Here is a 19,706-nt window from a genome sequence, read left to right as displayed (position 1 = left end):
AACAAAAAAAAATACATATTCAAAGAATACATATAATTATATTCCTATTAAAAAGAAATAAACTATTTTTGAGTTATGCAAATCACATCAATTACCTTTCAAATATATAAACCTATGTGGATGTAATATTCAAGACTAGGTTATGTTATGCGTTTTAATCTATTATTAAACTAATTCAATATTATGGCCTTGACAAATTTGTAATGATGATGAGGCCTAATAATTTAATTTTTCTGTAACATAATTGTTTTTAATATGGTTTAGTTTTATTATTTTTTTTTCATTTCAGAGATAGGCCCTACAACCTACAAGGCTTTCTATAGTATACATTCCATTAAAACACCATAGCGTAGCAAGTTTTTAAGTTTAATTTCATAAATTTTGCGTAATAATTTCCAATGTATTACGGTACGTTAATTTCCAGTAGGAATAGGCCTATCATTCTTCTTCAATATTATACAAGATTTTCGTATTATGCTTAGATAATGAGATCTATATTCATATGAAACGTGTGAATTTCTAATGTATGTGAGGTGATCATTATTATTCACTGTTGCTGATTACGTTTATATTAAATCACACTCAAATTTTAAACTAAAATTGAAATATTTTTAACCTGTATCAGTGAATAAAAGGCTGACATATGGTCAGTTAATTAACCGTTAGTCTACGAAGTATCGTGTCTCGTGGCTCAACAATCGCATATCAAAATAATTTCATGTTGTCGACAAATAACCTGCCCAGATGTATATGTCCATAATTTGAACTCAAACGCATATCGCAATCGCCAGTATACCAAAGTAGAATTAATTTTGTTTTTCAATTTAGTTAATCCAGTTATTTACTGCACCGTTTATGTATAATTAACCAAGAAGAAAAACCTAACAGCGCCTAATCAAGTTTAGAAGCAGAATGTTAATTCTGTTAGTGAAACACAGCCTCTGTAACAATATTTGACATCATTCACGAGTGTATGCGAAATTCATTTATTATCTGTCGCTGAAGTAATGCTTGGTTGGGCCAAGCTTTCCATAAACTGTCTATTTCTAATGTGAATAATAGTTGCAAAAGATAAACGAGGCGTTTGAGAGTCGATATTGATGAATGTTTACAATCCACGGTTCACAAAATGTCTGAAATCATTGAGCAAAACACTCTACAAGTGGAAACAAGCCGGCACATTTTTATTCGAAAATGTTAACTATTATCATTACTATTATTATGATTATTCAATTTGTCAATATATTTTTAATATATACGATTTAAAGAATGTACTTGAATGCAATGTAGGCTACTGACATTCGCATATACGTATTGAATTTTCATTTTCACAAAAACATAAATGCTTTCTTGTATAGGTCTACTATTAAATGTGTAAGAATCGATAGTGGATTTTTTTAAGTAACAAACAAACAACGAAAACAAAATAGCTTTATACTATTAAGTTATTTTTGTGTTTTATGATTCATAATAACGTAGTATTCCCACGTGACTGACTTCTCTATGATCCTTATTCATAACTAAATAACTGAACAGACTATCAAGTGTTGCTCATCAGGTTTTGTGTCGTCCAATGTAGCGAGAAGTGCATGTTGAGTTAAAGCTGTTCTTTAGGGTGATGCCGTCATTTGACTGAAGTGCTATATACTATAGGCATATTATTCATTTAATATCTCAATTGCTGGAATCTGATGCACCTGATCTTCTATTCTTCTTAATTCGAGTATCTATTTTTGTCACAGCATGCAATGAAATCATCAAAATAAAATTCCAACACAAGGCATTGATATTTAGCAATAATTAAATATGATTTAAATTTTGTTTTCTTTTAATATATAACATTTTAAAACTGATTGTTAAATGTATTCCGACTAATGAAACACTACGGCCAGGTTTCCCTGAATGGTCAGACATGCCATAGGAACTCAGCACACGCTTGTTAATCAACTAATTTCTTTATTTACATTTAGTATTTACAAATCTTGCATTATATATAAAACAAGCAAACGTAAGATTGGATTATCACTTGGAATTTATTTAAGATAGAACTAAAAAATTTAATTTCAAATGAATACTTATGTAATCTAAACAAAGCAGAAAGACAATGGAATGACGTTAAAGAAAAACTTCTTGAATCAATTATCTAAAAAGAAAAATAATCAATACAATTAAATTAAATTAAGAAATACACATAAGAATAAACATAAACGTACCGTATATATTTTCTTGAGTTCGGATTAATTGTTAGTTTACCACCATTATTATATTATTGTTTTCTATGAGGCGCCCGAGTCCGGGATGACCGAGACACAACTGGTGCTAGCCAGGACTTAAACTAGAACTATAAAAATAAACCTGGCTAGCGACGAGCGCGTATCCCCTTACTTTGGTTTGGGTTTAGCTTTGCAAATATTAGTTTATTTTATCATATAACTCATGTAATTAATGAAAGCAATTATTATGTTCAAAATGTCTTTATCAATGTAAAACTATAACATTTTTATCAAAGTACTCAAACAAAGCACAATCTTATAATGCAATATACCATTTTATCATTATACCGAATCTCAATTTTTAATACTGAATGTCAATCTTTATATCGTTTTAGCTCTGTAATATAAATCTTGACTGTGTAATATCACTTAAATATTTATTGATAGATAGATAGACAGATATAACGTTTATCTTATTGTTATTATTATTGTTTATCATATGTGCAATAGATGTGGGCCGCCCCCACAAAAGAGAATAAAAAATAAGGTCAATACACCGTTACATTTCGATGTATCACAATTTAGACAAAGTAAATTGATCATTGATACTGATTGTTTGGATATAATTTTAATCGATCAGGTTCATCTATATTTTTCCCGCACGGGACACTCATAGAGCCTATTATTATTAATACCAATTGACCCACAAAAAAGTATTTTTTAACAGTTATGTTATTCTGTATTATTTTCATTAGTTTTAAATTGGATGAGAACTCCATAGACGAAAATCCTGGATTTTTTAATACATAATTTTTCAACAAAAGAACAAAGCAAACTAAATAGATTCTATTTAAGGAATAACATAACTATATTTAAAGAAAAAGTACATGCCAAACCGGCTCAAGTCCATAAAAAAAGGTGATATACCAGTTTAAAGAAAATCATAAATTAAGTTTAAAAAGTATATAGGGCCTAAACCGTAAAAAAAGAAAATCAATAAACACAATCACATCGGCTTACAAGTTAAGTTCACTGTATTGAGAAATATAGTTGGCCTATCTCTTAATGTGTTTACGGAAACAGGAAGAGATATACTATTTTAAAATTTAGTATTAATATTGTTCCATAACTTTTGGTCAGATACACAGAAATACATTTACACGAGGAATGTAGAGTACCGTAATGAAGGGATGCCTGTGTTACGTAGGTTATATTTGTGAATTATTTGTTTGATTTCAAAACGACTGGACATTACAGGAGGAAGTTTATTGTGAAAGAAATTAAATAAAGAAAGCAACTAGTGAATTGTGTAGGCCTAAGCCATGTAACCTTGTTGAGCTTTCTAAAGTTCGATGTCGAGAAGTCGTTTTTAATCTTTAATGAAAAGTGTGGTGTGTTATGCCCCAAGTTTGTAGTTAATGTCTTTTTTAAGCCGGTTCCACTAGACAAATTTATTCGCGCGAATCGAAAGCGTCAGCTTATACGCATGCGTAAGGTTGGAAGATAAAAACTTAAATGTGCATGCATGTTATTATTTTTCATCTAATTTTTGTGACGTGCAAAAATACGTAACTCAGGAATGTTCGATTCGCGCGAATAGTATATAATAATATTCGCTAATAAAAAAGGCATTAGTCTTAGTTGCAATATACGTATGAAACGCCATGTGTGCCAAAACATTTATCTTTTTGCCAATATTAAGTCGAAAGGCCTACAGTCTAGAACCTAGACAGGTGAATAGTGTGGTTTTGAACACAAATATTAACTAATTTGGAGAAGAAAGTAAGCCTAAATATTGTTTAGGTTGATTTATTCATGTTAATATAATCTATTTAAAAATTTTTTTAAATAATAGTTTTCTACTAGCAAAGGGCAGATGCCGTAATAAAATCAATAATACAATTGTCACATAACAATCAAAATACCATTAGAGACGTGCCTTGTATGCCTACTAATTAGTAATAATGCTTTTTTAAAAATAAGTTTTATATCTTACAAAATGTATGTTAAAATAGGCCTGCATTGCAAACGTTGTTTATTTACCATCAACATACTTTATCTCAGAATGCATGAAATTACGGACTAACGTATTTTGTCTGCACTCAACATTCATTGAAATTATACGGATACTAATTAGCAGAGAATACGCCGTGCTTTCAGCAAAAACCGCCTAATCTGATAGTTTTAACGACATCACTCGACCGATGCAACCTCTTGCCGTACAATACTTGAATTTTGGTCTCTTGTGACCACCAAAAAATGGCTTTGTTCGCAACGAAATTGACTTGGTGCGCATGAGTAATTCTAACAAGATGATTTCTTTAACTGTGCAAACTGACGAAACACATTCAGGAATTTAAACGCAACCATTAAGAAATATCCAATTTACTAAAGTTCGTCATTGTTATTATTGCATAAACAAGTTATCAAGAACTAACCAATCTGATTAGGTACTGCCTAAGCAGGTTAATCATTATGTGATAGACGATGACGTCTGTTCCTGATTTCCCGTTGTTGTTGTTGTTGTTGCTGTTATTGTTTAAAAACTTTTACAATATCATAAGTTTATAATAAGTAACTAAAAGTTTCCTTACCGAAGCAGGTTATTGTGCAGTCTATTTTTGTGTATTCTTGTATAATAGTCTATTTTATTAAAATATAAATTCTTTTTAATGACATCATAATATGAGTATATGAGTACGTATGCATATAAATTGTTGGTAAGTTTATAATATATTTATAATATACATTTTTAAACATAATTCGAAACAGTTGGTAAATGTTTAATAAATGATTCAAAACAGTCACATGAGTATGATATTGTTTTCATCCCTCTTTGTCTATTTTAAGAAAAGAACAGATCAACTTTCATCCAAAGTAGATACTATGAAGAGAATACAACACTTAACGTCATGATGACGTAACATGGACATTGTGTCATTGTGATAGTGTAACACGACCCCGATCCTTCTATAGAAAATAAATTTGAAAGTCCATCTAATATTTTTGTTGTATGATACTTTAATAACAACATCATTTAATCGTATTTGTATCATTTAGTATTATTGTGAAGACTTCATTGAGTAGTTTTATGATTGTAGCAAGTTGTTCTAGATCCCAATTGTACATTACTGAATCATCGGCGTATATTTCGTCGTGGTCATTGTTATCCCGGATGATGAGCTTCAGATCTTTGCCCTCGGTTGGTGCAGTTCTGCACTCGATGTGGATGTTGTTCTGGAATCATTAGAAATGCCTACTTGTTAGGCCTATATGTTTGAGTAAGTTATATGCCTAGGTAAAAAGGTAATAAAGCCTGTTACAGGAAAGAGTGGGGGAGGGGGAGGTGGGGTTAAACTTTACGATCGTTAAATCTCACCAATCAAATGGTTCACAAATTACGTCGAATTAATTAACTACGAATTGTTTGAAAATATTTTAGCTGATGTGAAATTTCCCGACTCATATCCCATTTATTTAATTGTTATTGTTTGTTGAGTCAAGTAAAATTCAGTCTAAAAGATGTCTTTGAATTAACCGGCAAGGCGTACTTAAAACACTTATAAAGGTATACAGTATATTCATTCATTCATTTGGCATCATGTTAATTAACCAATTTTATTAACACAACAATATACAAGAACAAGGCCATAGGCTGCAGTCGCGTGCTCAAATTTGAGTTAATGTTTACCGACCGACCAACCAACCGACCGACACAGTGAGCTGTAGAGTCGCGTTTGCACGCGACTAAAAATTACAAGAACAAGATCGAGATTATAAGCAATACAATAGAAATGGGAGTTTAAATGTTATAAAAACCTATAAAACATTTGCGAACCGACTAATTGCAAAGGCATAGGCTAAATAATGGGAAACAGTTATCAGTGGTAAACATACTGAAATAGCCCTGAATTAACACTGGATCGGCTCATTGACCGAGAAAATGTTCTTTCACCATTATAGGTAAAATGTACATGTATTCAAATTCTAATGACACATTAGGTAAATATGTATCAACAAATCTGAAATTAAAAAAATACAGTCGTAACAATTTTGAAAACAAGTATTTGCGACAGAAAAATATGTTTATTGAAGTAGATACTGTGTGGTTTATAGGCCTATACAATTATTACAAACGGAAGGCATACAGGTGTTGCGACAAATCAAACTCCATGTTCAGATTCTATAAAAAAGAAAAGTTTTAACAAGGTAATTTTTCTAATTCGTATATAGTTTATTGTATTCATTCTTGCCGAGCGGGCATTTTAGGCCTAGCGGTATTTATTTCAGTTGCGCTGATGAATATCAACTTTGAATTACTTTCATGGTGGGCAATATACAGAGAAAATGCCAGAAAACCACTCAACGCACGACCAATATATCGATCGGTAGGCGCGTGTCACGTTCAAGCAAATTGGTGTATTCCTTCCATGCGACAGGTGTCAAAATATTACCCAAGAGAATGTTTCACCCGTGGATGAAATCATTCAGCGATACAGTTTTCCGCCAACGGGTTGATGGTGTCATAAAAGCAACCATGGAATAGGGTGACACATAAATGGAATTAAAAATTATAATTTCTTGAAAGTGTTAGAGCTGACCTCATCAAGAAATCACCCGATTCTGTAGCTGTTAGTACACTCAGTGTGGAAGACTGTCGACAGTCTGCCAGAGACCTGTCTGACTGTATTAAGTACTTTTAATACACGATATCGCTGTCATTAGGTTCCTATCTAGAGACAATTTGTAACGTTATAATAGTGTATTCAATATAAAATCCACTCGGCAACCAGAATAGTAGCAGGTTTATCGTATTGCCATGCAAGAATGGATAGGCGTTTTCCTCTGCTTTTTGGCCTTCTAGTCAGTTATTGTTATTGATTATACGAATTACGTAATTAGTTTAGTAGCTCATCTACCTTTTTAGCAGGGCATACTCAATATCGTAGAGGCTAGGCCTACTACACTCAGGTTAAGTATGAGTTGGCATGGTACGAGTCGACCAGGGTACAACCACTAGCCTTACTAGAAGAACATAGGCTATAGGTCTGCGGGAATGGGAAATCTGGCCTAGAAGGCATAGGCCTACAGGAATCCAGTCAAGTCGCCCCATCGCAAAGTCGCCCCATCGCAAAGTCGCCCCATCGCAAAGTCGCCCCATCGCAAAGTCGCCCCATCGCAAAGTCGCCCAATACAAAGTCGCCCCATCGCATTGGGTACGCCCAAAAAAAAGCCATCATATGAGCATTAAAAGGTCTCGTAGAGCCAGCGGTGTTAGCCTACTACGCATCACTACTACTACTAGCTAGGCCTAGCCTAGAGTTCATTTTAAATTAAGTAGGCCTAGGGCTCGAGTAGTAATTTCGGTCGCGTTTTCGGCCTATTTTTCAGGAAATGTGAGAGGTGAGGTGGGTTAGCCAAGCTAGGCTAACCTAACCTGTAAGTAGTATTCTAGCCCATCCATGATGGGTACGCCCGGGTTGGAATTGGTACATGTTGACCCGTATCCGTATTCTTCTAGCTAGGGTGCTGGTAAACCCGTACCCATGCCATCCAACTTAGCTAACTCGTACCCAAATAATTGGTCAACTCGTACCCTGGGCTAACCCATATGTAATATAAATATAAAATATAATAGTTAATTATATCTCAACCGTAATAGTAATATTAGTAAATAACGATTATTTTATTTACCATTACTATTACTGTTACTGTTGAGATATAATTAACTATTATATTTTATTTGGAATACCAACCGAATGAATCTTTTTAATGAATATAAATATACTTTTAATAGCATTAAACATAGGTACGGGCCAGCCCATGATGAGTACGAGCCAGCCCATGAGGGTATGAGTGAGCCAAAATGTTGGGTACGAGTTGGCATGGGTACGGGTTGACCTGTATCCTTCTTGCTAATCTTACTAGGCCTAGTAGAGTAGGTCTACGCTACCAAGTCCGGCTACAATAATGGTATTCTGTTTATAGCTTTATTGATAGCTTGGTTCAAATCTGGGTTGGGACGGCTTTTTGTCATTCTAAAACAGATTTCCTTATCATAATAAAATAATATATGAATTTAACTGTAATATTGTATACATAATATTAGTAATTGCCATTGCATTTATTATTATTATTATATCATATACGGTTACCCCTTAATTATACTATAGTATAAAACTATAATTTCCTTGTTATATTTTACAATATTTTCTTCACAATTCAACAATTTTGTCTTTCACAGCACAAATTATCATACTGAATCATCAGTATTTTCTTGAGGCTAAACTACAGTACACGGTATACTGGTACTACCATCATTCCTGGCCCGTCAACCTGGACCACATTACAGTATGGTCCAACACATAAGTACAGCCATACTACTGATTTAAAATAGTGAATTACACCCTGTGGTCAAGACTTTATTTGCTCTTATGCTTATTTCCTCCAAATACAGAGTATGTAGGGCTTTCAATTTGCTTTTATACATGTTAATTTAAAAATCGTTTATGCCTATTGTTGTATCAAATTTAGACTTTAAATACTGGGATGATCACCCTAAATTTTCTTTTTCAATTAATAATTTTATATTTCACAGCTTTTTATTCATAACTGTTAAATTGCATCCCAATACATGGTACCTATTGGTATTATATCTAAAAATACAAAGGTGGCCAACACAGATAGTTTGATAAATACAGTACTCTCTTATAAATAGATGTATCTCTCTAAACTACTCCAACTACCTAATTAGCATACTACTGTACACTTTGTAGACAAGAAATAAATTGTATCCACCTAGAGGACTTATGGTAGTACAGTCGATCGTCCTGTCACTGGCCCGGTCAACATAATCTACGCCTAGATTATTACAGTAATTAAAGTAATTATTACAGAGATTTTTTTTTTTTTCAGAAAAGTTATGTGTAGAGAAAGCAGTACTCGTATTAAAAACTAAGCAGGTTGTACTCTTGAACGCAAACTGGCAGGATATTTTAAATATTTTTTATTGTTGAAATGATGGAATCCTAACTTCATTTTCCACGAATTGGAGACAAAGACATATTACGATCCTTTTATTTAAATTTATTTGGATAGACCTCCATGTAAATTCATTAAAGGCTATATGATTGTTTTATATTTTAATATGTGATAGTAGAAAATCATTGTGCATAATGAGGACTAAGAATCTAATATTTACTTGCATTCTCATCTTTTTAAAATTGTATTTATAATGCTGGTAATGAGTTTACTATTGAAAAAGTCAAATTGTGGCACACCTCTAACCTTGTTAGAACTGACTGTGTTCTACATTATTCTGCTATATAATAGTGCTTCCACCATACTTCAACCTGGTAATTGAATAAATTCCACCGGGGTAAAATTTAAACTAATTATCATCCTTTAACATAAAGTATCCTCCTGAAACATGTATTTGTACTGTACTTCATCTAATATCCATTACTTAATACTAATTTGGGTGATTTATGTCTAACTTCAGGAATGATCTGAGGCTAGAAAAACGAATTTCTGTACATATAATTTATATAAAAAATAAACCAATGTTTTCCTAATAACTTAACCCCTAGGTTGATAACTAACAAAGAAATTATTGAAATTGTGTTCTTACACTATAGGTGTACTGTATCTACATATGCATACTGCGTTGAAAAGAAGAATGTTTTATAGTTATTATAGGTTATTTCCAAATATTAAAGGTCTGATATCTAACAGAAAATAAATGTTACCAAACTATGTTTTTGAAAATCTTTATGATATAATAATTATAATAATATGAACATAATATTAAATTATATTGACTATTTTTGATAATCATCATGTCCTTATAAATTCATTTATATTTATTTTGTGGTAATATAGTTCATATATTATGTATTAAATAAATTGGTAAGGCCCTATACTGTTTATATTTAAGGAAAGTTTATATACACTATTATTTTATGCCTACCAATATTAGTATTAATTGTTTATGTAACTATTTTGTCTAATTCCATTAGATTTTTGTATAGGCCAATGGCATTAATGTTTTTCTCAAAGCAAATTAGCCTAATAATGCCATATTTAGACACATAATTCATTGATTTCTGATATTCTGTACTTGTGTATGCATTACTAAAATAGTAGTTATTTTATTACTTTTATAATGTATGTATAAACATTTATTCATTTTTTTTTTTACATTTTTTAATTTAAAAATTATTAAAATACCTATCTCCTTTCTGTTATTGTTACTATTATAATATTTTTTGAGGCAGATTGATTTCAATAAAAAAAATTTAAAACAATTAATTTGACTTATAGTGTACTATGTTAGTTCAGAAGATGAAGTGTGTGTGGGCAGAATCCGGTGTGTTGGAGGTTGGTGATGTGAGGTGTATTTTTGTCACTTTAAGTCCTAAATTAGATGTTTTCTGAAGAAAAGAAGTAATAGGATAGGCTTTCAAACAACTTCAAGAAGATTCACACATAAATAATTACTTCCAAATAAAATAGTATGTAACAGTGTATATTACAGTACATTGAATAAACTCGAGCGGAAAAATAACACACATAAAAAAACATTCATTTTCTTGTCGAAAAGCGCCCTCTCTAGTTTTCTATTAATTTATTAATAATTATTATTAATTAATGAGTAATATAAACATATTTTTAACATTTATTGCTTGAAGCTTATTCTACTCCTAACAAAGTTTCATACCTCCAAATTTCATCAACGTATTCAAAGCACTTCAATAAATATCACATTGAACATTAAAAATTAGGGTTATGATAGAATTTTGCTTAAAAACATATACAAAAAACATCGATAAAAAATATTTTTCGTATTCAAAAACATTTGATACTTGGTAGAAATGTTCAATATAGGTTGCTCCATCCATATTGCAAAAAATAAATAAATATCGAGCCATATCACTGATTTTTTAAATTTACGTTTTTACAAAATGTACACTTATGAAAGATCATACAACTCCAACGCATTTTTTAAACCTAATAACGATTTTGAAAAAACAACGAAAAAAAAACGTTCATGAATGAAATTTTGTTTCTGTGAATAGAGCAACCTATATTGAACATATTAAAAAAGTTTCAAATGTTTTTAAATTCGAAAAGTATTTTTTATCGATGTTTTTTGTATATGTTTTTAAGCAAAATTCTATCATAACCCTAATTTTTAATGTTCAATGTGATATTTATTGAAGTGCTTTGAATACGTTCATGAAATTTGGAGGTATGAAACTTTGTTATGAGTAGAATCAGCTTCAAGCATTAAATGTTAAAAATATGTTTATATTACTCATTAATTAATAATAATTATTAATAAATTAATAGAAAACTAGAGAGGGCGCTTTTCGACAAGAAAATGAATGTTTTTTTATGTGTGTTATTTTTCCGCTCGAGTTTATTCAACGTACTGTAATATAAACTGTTACATACTATTTTATTGGGAAGTAATTATTTCTGTGTGAATCTTCTTGAAGTTGTTTGAAAGCCTATCCGCTTACTTCTTTTCTTCAGAAAACATCTAATTTAGGTCTTAAAGTGACAAAAATACACCTCACATCACCAACACACCAGATTCTGCCCACACACACTTCATCTCCTGAACTAACATAGTACAGTATAAGTCAAATTAATTGTTTTAAATTTTTTTTATTGAAATCAATCTGCCTCAAAAAATATTATAATAGTAACAATAACAGAAAGGTAGATAGGTATTTTAATAATTTTTAAATTTAAAAATGTAAAAAAAAATGAATAAATGTTTATACATACATTATAAAAGTAATAAAATAACTACTATTTTAGTAATGCATACACAAGTACAGAATATCAGAAATCAATGAATTATGTGTCTAAATATGGCATTTTCAGGCTAATTTACTTTGAGAAAAACATTAATGCCATTGGCCTATACACAAATTCAATGCAATTAGACAAAATAGTTACATAAACAATTAATACTAATATTGGTAGGCATAACATAATAGTGTATTATAAACTTTCCTTAAATATAAACAGTATAGGGCCTTACCAATTTATTTAATACATAATATATGAACTATATTACCACAAAATAAATATAAATGAATTTATAAGGACTTGATGATTATCAAAAATAGTCAATATAATTTAATATTATGTTCATATTATTATAATTATTATATCATAAAGATTTTCAAAAACATAGTTTGGTAACATTTAGATTCTGTTAGATTTCAGACCTTTAATATTTGGAAATAACCTATAATAACTATAAAACATTCTTCTTTTCAACGCAGTATGCATATGTAGATACAGTACACCTATATTGTAAGAACACAATTTCAATAATTTCTTTGTTAGTTATCAACCTAGGGGTTAAGTTATTAGGAAAACATTGGTTTATTTTTTATATAAATTATATGTACAGAAATTCGTTTTTCTAGCCTCAGATCATTCCTGAAGTTAGACATAAATCACCCAAATTAGTATTAAGTAATGGATATTAGATGAAGTACAGTACAAATACATGTTTCAGGAGGATACTTTATGTTAAAGGATGACAAATTGGTTTAAATTTTACCCGGTGAAATTTATTCAATTACCAGGTTGAAGTATGGTGGAAGCACTATTATATAGCAGAATAATGTAGAACACAGTCAGTTCTAACAAGGTTAGAGGTGTGCCACAATTTGAGATAAGTGGAAACATGACTTTTTCAATAGTAAACTCATTACCAGCATTATAAATACAATTTTAAAAAGATGAGAATGCAAGTAAATATTAGATTCTTAGTCCTCATTATGCACAATGATTTTCTATCACATTTTAAAATATAAAACAATCATATAGCCTTTAATGAATTTACATGGAGGTCTATCCAAATAAATTTAAATAAAAGGATCGTAATATGTCTTTGTCTCCAATTCGTGGAAAATGAAGTTAGGATTCCATCATTTCAACAATAAAAAATATTTAAAATATCCTGCCAGTTTGCGTTCAAGAGTACAACCTGCTTAGTTTTTAATACGAGTACTGCTTTCTCTACACATAACTTTTCTGCAAAAAAAAAAAAATCTCTGTAAATATGTATTTTAATTACTGTAATAATCTAGGCGTAGATTATGTTGACCGGGCCAGTGAGAGGACGATCGACTGTACAGTACTACCATAAGTCCTCTAGGTGGATACAACTTATTTCTTGTCTACAAAGTGTACAGTAGTATGCTAATAGTACTATTATTAGATTAGGTAGTTGGAGTAGTTTGGATATCTATTTATAAGAGAGTACTTTATATTTATAGATATAATACCAATAGGTACCATGTATTGGGATGCAATTCAACAGTTATGAATAAAAAAAACTCTGTATGCTTTTTTCTAGCTGTGAAATATAAAATTGTTCATTGAAAAAGAAAATTTAGGGTGATCATCCCAGTATTTACAGTCTAAATTTGAACGTTATGCAACAATAGGCATAAACAATTTTTAAATTAACAGGTATAAAAGCAAATTGGAAGCCCTACGTACTCTGTACGTTGGAGGAAATAAGCATAAGAGCAAATAAAGCCAAACCGTATAATATATAATAATAATTATATGCAATGGCAATTACTATGTATACAATATTACAGTTAAATTCATATATTATTTTATTATGATAAGGAAATCGTGAAAGTACGTTGTTTGTTTTACTTTTGTATTTTTGGCGGCGATTGCCTTCCATAAATCTGTTTTAGAATGAGGAAAAGCCGTCCCAATCCAGATTTGAACCCAGCTATCAATAAAGCTATAAACAGAATAGACTATTATTGTAGCCGGACTTTAGCGTAGACCTACTCGAGGCCTAGTACGATTAGCTAGAAGGGTACAGGTCAACCCGTACCCAAATTTTGGTTTACTCGTACCCAACACTTTGGCTCACTCGTACCCATCATGGGCTGGCTCGTACTAATCATGGGCTGGCCCGTACCTATGTTTAATGGCGAATGCTATTAAAAGTATATTTATATTACATACGAATTGGTTTGGGTACGGGTTAGCCCAAGTGGGTACGAGTTGACCAATGATTTGGGTACGAGTTAGCCAAGTTGGGTTGGCATGGGTACGGGTTGACCAGCACCCTAGCTAGAATACAGATACGGGTCAACCCGTACAAATGCCAACCCGTACCCATCATGGATGGGCTAGAATACTACTTACAGGTTAGGTTAGCCTAGCTGGGCTAACCCACCTCACCTCTCACATTTCCTGAAAAATAGGCCGAAAACGCGACCGAAATTACTGGAGCCTAGGCCTATCTACTTAATTTAAAATTAACTCTAGCCCTAAATAATAATAGTGATCCATAGTAGGCTAACACCTCTGGCTCTACGAGGCCTTTTTATGCTCATAGGATATGATAGGATAGCTTTTTTTGGGCATACCCAATGTAGGCCTATGCCTATCTAGGCCAGATTTCCCATTCTCGCAGGACTATAGCCTATGCTCTAGTAGGTGTACCCTGTCGATTCACCCCCTGGTCGACTCGTACATGCCAACTCGTACTTAACTCCCTAAACTCGTACCACCCAAATAATTGGTTGATTTGACGCTAGTAGGCCTAGCCTAGCTACGATATTCATTATGCCCTGCTAAAAAGGTAGATGAGCTACTAAACTAATTACGTAATTCGTATAATCAATAACAATAATTTACTAGCCTAGGCCTAGAAGACCTAAAAGCGGCGGAAAACACCTATCCATGCATGGCAATACGATAAACCTGCTACTAATACTATTCTGGTTGCCGAGTGGATTTTATATTGAATACATATTATAACGTTACAAATTGTCTATAGATATGAACCTAATGACAGCGATATCGTGTATTAAAAGTACTTAATAATAATACAGTCAGACAGGTCTCTGGCAGACTGTCGACAGTCTTCCACACTGAGTGTACTAACAGCTACAGAATCGGGTGAAGAAATACAACAACTGGATTCGTTAATATTTCTGTAACACTGATTCAGAAGTATAAACACGCACACATTTGACTTTCCTAACTTTATTTATATTCCTAATTCCTGAATATTTGCGGCTATTGATGAAGTGTATGATTATGATAGCAACCATTGCTGTATTTTCGTTGGTATAATTACATTTTTAAATCAAATTTTTAAACCTTTAAGTATTTAAAAGAAACATTAAAAAGTTAACCACAAATGAAAGACCTAATGATGCTCGTGTGTCATGGAAGGGCTACAGTACAGGGCTTGAATTAAATGAAGCATTTTTGTCCTAGTACCGTGCGTTTGTAAAACAAAACGATTCAAAACAAGAGCAATCAGAGAGTTACACTCCGCCTGTAAAAAGAGAAAAAGGATTTTTGATATACAGTATTATGGTCAACTAAGCTTTAATATATTTTTATGCATAATTTATGAGGTGATGGCTTAAAAACAGTACAATAGCAATCAGAGAGTTGCACCCTCTGCCAAAAAAAAGAGAAAAAAGGATCAAGAATCGTGATAAAGATCCGTATTCTAGACGTACGGCCTAAAATTAGTAAAATAATAAAAAGTGTTCAAGAATTGGTCGATCAAAATTAACATGGTGGAAGAAAAACGGGTCATGAAATTATGGAATTTCATTTTTGTAAATGACACTATGTTTGCCAGTAATTGTATGCTCCAGTTGTTGCTCCCTCGTTGTTAGTGCTACGCCAGCGATGTGACATTTACAGGTGATAGTCTGCATAACTGTATATAATATACCAACTCAAGATTTTAATGAAGGCAGACTATTGCATTTCTGAATGTTTATACAGTTGTTACGATTTCATCCTATTGTATGGCTGGACGATACCGTTTATTACAGAACCATTGAGTACTTGCCCCAAGAAACAGATGGCTACTTTGGTTTATTCGTACCAGCGGCCATAAAAGTTGGCGATTTATCGATTTCGTAGTGAATTTGATGGCTTGTCGATATATAGGCCTAATGTATATATCATCATTCATTTATGCGGAGAATGTGCTGATTAAATTCGCTGACATTAAGATTATAATAAATTAATTATTGTAACCTACATTTTCTGCCAAAAAACTCTTCATATAGGCCTAAAATAAAACACATGATAACGATAACGATAATTGTTTATACCATCACACTCATAAACATGCCTTCATTATTTGTATACTATTGCACGCCATGTGACCCACACTCGTCCAATTAAATAAGAATTTATTTAGGCCTAGGTGTAATATAAAGTCTGTTATATATCTTTTTTTTCTATAATATTCACATTGTGAAAGTTAGGTGTATGTAGGTTACAATCTAAAATAGCAGGTCCTGGTAACAAAAAGGTAATGGTTATCGTTCACCACAAACACGAAAAATATATATAAAAACACAAAGTGTGCGTGTGTCTTGAAATGAATACAAATGTATTTATTCCTTTAAAATAACTTTTAAAGGATTAAATTACAATTTACAATTATGGCTTTAATCGAATTGTTGCTGATTGCACACTCTTAAGAATGTGTGATTTCGCCAGAAAGTGTGCTGTCTCCAGAGGGATTCTATGTCTCCGCTACGTCTTTGTTTTAGGAACGCGTCGTTAATCAGTTGCTTAAAAATCACCCATAAAAATCAATACATTTCTTGCTAACTTTGCCATGGATATTTCTACAGAGTGTCTCCTATCGACCAAGTCAAATTATTACATCCCGAGGTGATATATCCATGGCTCTAATGAATCGATTGCACACTTTTGGACAGGACCCTGTAGAACTGGAAGCTTCATATTGATTTACTGATACTGAAACAATCTTTTGATATACTAACCTCACTTCGCTTAAGAACATTCTATTTATCGATATAGCAACACTTCATGATCTACATGTTATCTACTTGTAACAGTAGGCCATAGGATCGTAATACTAATTTTTAAACTCATAATCGGTAGTAGGCCTAATAATAAAGTATATTTTTTCTAAAATATCATTGAAATTGATGCTTGATTACAAACATGTTCATCATTTGGTGATATTATTATTAGTCAAAATAATACAAAAAAATAATATAAATTAGGCCTATTAATTAAATGAATTTCAATACTACAAATACACATAATGTAGTGACGTATAGTGATGAGATACTTAATACGCAATATATGTATGCAGAGAGAGGAACTGGCTTTCACAATGGCAAATAGAAAGTTATGGAGGAATCTAGTCGTAAGTTCGGACTAAGTAAGTAATATATGTAGATGTTTTTTGCTTGTGTTCATTTCAATTTCCGTCGAATAAAAGTAAGGGCCTAGTGCTTACAGAGAATGATTGAAAACAAAGATTGTGATGATAATAATAATATAAAAACATCCACCTTGAATAATGGACAATTGGACAGAACCACGAAGCCACCGATGTAACATTTGCAACAAAATTAACTGACTGATGATAAGAATCACAGCAGAGCCTTGGGCGCCTTCTGCCACAGAAAACCAGCACCACTCGGAGAATGTATTGTGGAAACTCATGAAAGACAAAAGGTCTATTTCTTGACAGATGTATTCCTTTGAAATTCAGTTAATCTCTTATCCGCGAATACATTTGCCATACAGATGGCATTCAACATAGGGTCTAAATGCAACAGTTAAGCTTTAAAATAATAATACAACCCTATTGGGAATGCGCAAAATTAATTTTGGTCATTAAAGCTATATACATTTATTTTTCCATAGAGAATATATCGAGGCTAATTATCATAATGGATACAAAATAATTTCAGATTTCAGATTCCAAAATCAAAATGTAGCCAGAAATAAATAATGTTTAGAATTAAACAGGCTTAGGTATTTGAATGGACCTTACTTTCAAGGTAGCAGAAATCAAACAACTACTAAATATTGAAATATTACATTATTTTTATACGCTAATGTTTATATATTTTTTAATGTAATAATATTTTATAAATGTTTGTATTTGATTGTGTATTAAGATAAGTCCATATTTATTTTATTTTGTTGCACATCTCTTGAGAATTGTGCCTCTGTTATAAAAGAGAAACAATAAAGTTATTATTATTATTATTACATATCCTGATATGAGGTTAATTAACTGATTACAAAATGAATTCATGTTCTGAAACATAAACTGTAAATAAATGGTCCTATCTGACCAAAAAAAAATATTATAAGCCTACTGTATACTCATACTCTATGCTGTTCGTATGTAGGCCTATGTATAATTAGATATTACTGTAATATAATGCTATATATAATGAAATATCACATACATTAAAAAATAACAAATATAAGTTTGTTTGAATTTTTCTAACATGGCTAAGAAAAACATTTCTGGTAAAAACCATGACACAAGTAGGCCTACAATATAATTCAGAAATGTGATTTATTTAATTGTGTTAACGAATATTTATTAATGAATAGGCCCAAGTTTTGTAACTTACACAATGTAAGCAATGGAATCAACACAATTGATGTTTGTGAAACGGACACTGTCTTTTTGTGAGTGAGGGCGTTTGTTAATTAAAAAAAAAATCTCAATGACACTTGTTTTTCGAGTTGATGTACGATTGGTATTTTATCGGATTCAACCGATGCGTCATCGTATTCCAAAAATTCACAGAACATAAAAATATAATGTATATGGTTAGTAATAGGCTACCATCTGTGAGATATAAATCATCCATTTGATCCTGAAGAAAAAAATCTTTACAATTAGCATAAATCAAACAGTTATTATATGATGGTTAATGAAGGCATATTCCCAACGAAATTCGATACAATTCCTGATATAAAAGCAGCGCATTTAAACACACTGAGTCATACCTTGGTCATACTGACTAATTTAATCAAAGATATATCAATTAAATGCAATAAGACCATTCCAGTTATTAACTTTAGGGTATACTGAATACCGTCACAATATTAGCTGATACAATATAGATAATAAGGCCTACTCATAATATAATTTATTTCTATTGTATGTCATAATGATAGTGCCTTAAGATTAATCAAAACGTTTTATTTCAATTAGTAGAATGAGTTGTTCCACGATAGGCCTATATATATTTATATAATAGCATGAACCCAATTGGTGTAATGGGTTGTATGTATCGGGTAATTATAGGATGTAGCTCACACAATTATAAGTGGGTTGATCTCTGGAATTAAGCCGTTATTGCACACAAAGGTGTTTGGTCAATCATATGGGGAGACGAAAGATGTACTGTTGCTGAAAAAATAATAAATTTTTGATATAAATGTTTAATATAATTAATAAATGAATAGCATCATGAACAACAAGATCATCTATCGCATATAGTAATGTATAGGCTTAGCCAGCGTCTACAATGTTATTGTTCTTTTTATTAATGCACAGATAATTAACGATAGAATTAGATCAACATGTATAGTGTTTCACATACAAATTGCTACAGGTAAAGGAGAGGCAAAGCCCATAAATGCCCGGTCTGCTAAAGCATA

General features: G+C 31.6%; 1 long non-coding RNA gene across 1 annotated transcript; it reads left to right on the top strand.

Annotated features, from left to right (window-relative positions):
- Positions 1–6,833: 6,833 nt before the first annotated feature.
- LOC144849992 (uncharacterized) lies at positions 6,834–10,440 on the top strand. The gene is made up of 3 exons (XR_013614034.1): positions 6,834–7,076; positions 8,458–8,671; positions 9,129–10,440. It is a non-coding gene; the product is annotated as an uncharacterized LOC144849992 (long non-coding RNA).
- The last annotated feature ends 9,266 nt before the right edge of the window (positions 10,441–19,706 follow it).

The sequence above is a fragment of the Antedon bifida genome, chromosome 8 (genome assembly GCF_963402885.1).
Source record: "Antedon bifida chromosome 8, ecAntBifi1.1, whole genome shotgun sequence".
Lineage (NCBI taxonomy): Eukaryota > Metazoa > Echinodermata > Crinoidea > Comatulida > Antedonidae > Antedon > Antedon bifida.
Note: the sequence above shows the minus strand (reverse complement) of the source record. Positions and strands in the feature narration are given on the sequence as shown.